The sequence below is a fragment of the Halyomorpha halys genome, unplaced genomic scaffold, assembly GCF_000696795.3.
Source record: "Halyomorpha halys isolate HHAL.00 unplaced genomic scaffold, Hhal_1.1 Scaffold90.1, whole genome shotgun sequence".
Classification (NCBI taxonomy): domain Eukaryota; kingdom Metazoa; phylum Arthropoda; class Insecta; order Hemiptera; family Pentatomidae; genus Halyomorpha; species Halyomorpha halys.
Genome location: NW_027109220.1, coordinates 1,032,222 through 1,034,652, shown reverse-complemented (window position 1 = coordinate 1,034,652; position 2,431 = coordinate 1,032,222).

Sequence of the window (2,431 nt, the reverse complement as noted above, 5' to 3'; positions counted from 1 at the left end):
CTGCCTTTATTGTATTCGGTACATCTCTTATATACGTTCGATCAGCTGATCCCCTCAGTCAGCTGACATCGAAATAACAGCTGACTCATACCGTAACTTATATATATTATTAATATACATTTTTTCCAAATTTTTATTCTATATGAATTTTAACATAAATTCTTCTTATTTTTAAATTTAACTTATTTCTAATTGATTTGAAATTACGATTCTAGTAAAAGGATGTAATAATTAAAATAAACAAAACAATAGGAGATTAATTCCACATATGAGGACAGGTTTGGACAAGTGACTGTATTTTGAATTTTATTATCTGTTGATCGAGTCTGATACCCGAGACAGCTATACAAGACACTTAATTTCCTACCCCTTAAATACTTCCAGATTATCCGTTCTTATCTCTCCAACAAATCCCTCTTTCCTCATTTTTCTGGTGTGCCTCAGGGTAGTATCCTTGGTCCTATCCTTTATACCGTTTTCGCAGTTCAAATTCTTCGTAAAATCTTAATACTCCTTACTTTACTGTAAATAACTCATATTTTTGTCCTGTTTGGTCTCATTCGTTCCGAAGAATCTTCTCTTATTCTAACGGAGTTAAGTAAAGAGGACACCGGAAACGGATTTGAGTGGAATATTTTGAACAAGTTATGAATATTTGTCTGTTCTTTGTTTAGGATACACGGATCGTTTTTAAGTTCCGTTTGAAGTGAACATCTTAAAACTCAATGACCTTTAATGTAAAAAGTCGAAGGATCTGTAGCGAGAGGGAGCAAGCGGTGCGATCACAACTCACCAGAGCACAGCATCTCGAGCCTCACCGAAGCTCCCAAATTTACTTAATACTTCTTTTTGTTAAAGACATATTGTATTTTTTATATATTGATAATTTCTGTACATAATATTTAGCAATATTTGGACAATGAATAATAAATTATAACAATGCAATGCACGAACCTATCTCAAGCAGACATGTACCGACCCCGCATGGACTAGGCCTATAAATAAGGGACTCTAAATCCCCTGAATTTGATCTTAGATCCACATCCTTTCCTGGGTCTAGTCATGGCACAGGTGGCGTATACACTGCTTGAGATAGAGAGGTTCATTGCCAATCTATTCTCGCAAAAGTTGTTATTTTATACGTCCACCTAAGACGATGGCCAATCACCTCTCCTTCTCTCCAGCAATCTTAGTCCTTCCGCTTCATCTCGGCAACCAGTGTAATTTCCCGTCTCTCCCCGGCTTTAGTCCGTCCGCTTCATCTTGGCAACTAGAACTGCACCTAGCCTTATCAGCTTACTGGTCCGTCCGCTTCATCTCGGCAACTAGTAAGCTGACTCCTATCTTGACAGTTCTAGTCCGTCCGCTTCATCTCGGCAACTAGGAACTGTTACTATACCTCAGACTCTCTCACCTAGACCTCCTCTACCTGCGTCAGTGTCTAGGGCTCATCCTCTGGCACGGCCGTTCCTAACTTATAATGAATACGCCTTGTCGTGGGCCTTCTGTAAAGATATATCAGACTGGAGAAATCGCCTAAGACTAGACAACCCCGACAGATCTTTCAACAGCAGGTATACAGTGGAATAGGTCTAAAGTCAAACGATATCGCATTCTTGATATTTTAAGCATCCAGTCGTTGCGAACGAGGTCAACGTCCCGCAGAAAAAAGATATCTTTAAGATCCATACATTAGCAATATTAGTTATAAAATCTATGTACATAAAAAAATCGGGTTTCAGCGTTGTCCTTTGGAACAGCCTCCCACCATTTATTTTATACTTTTTAAAATATATAAACTATGATTTGTTGTATTCATTAATTATAAATTTTTGAGCGTTTATTGATTCATGTGTATTTTAATGGAGTGGAAAATCCATGATCCTAAATATAGTTACAATCTATGATACCATTTTTATATCATATTAACAAAAAAAAAGATCGTATAATAGTTGCGATTTATTTTTTTTACAGGGTCATGATGGTTCTTTAGGACTGGAAAACGCAGGACCTAAAATAAATACAATTCAAAGCATTATCCTCGAGAACGAAGAAGGGTTAATCAGCGGTGACAGGGAGGTGTGGAAGCGTATCGACGCCTCTCTATATCAACTAGTAGGGCTAGAGATAAAAAATGTGGGGCAAATATTAATGCGGGAATATGATAGGGCTTGTAAAATAATAAACGAAGTAATACCATCTACGTCGAGTAACAAGCAGATTCTGCTATCTATGCGCATAAAAAATATTTTTGATCTCATGAAAGCCAGTAATATAGAAATTCCTGAACAGGCGGGCAGGACTAAGGAGGAGATCTATGGGTCGAAGTGGAGGGAATGGGTCGAACACGATATGAAAAAAAAGAATAAAAGAAAAAGAAAAGGAGCAGGGCCTGTGAGAATTGTCCCAAAGCGCCAAGCTAGACTCCGAG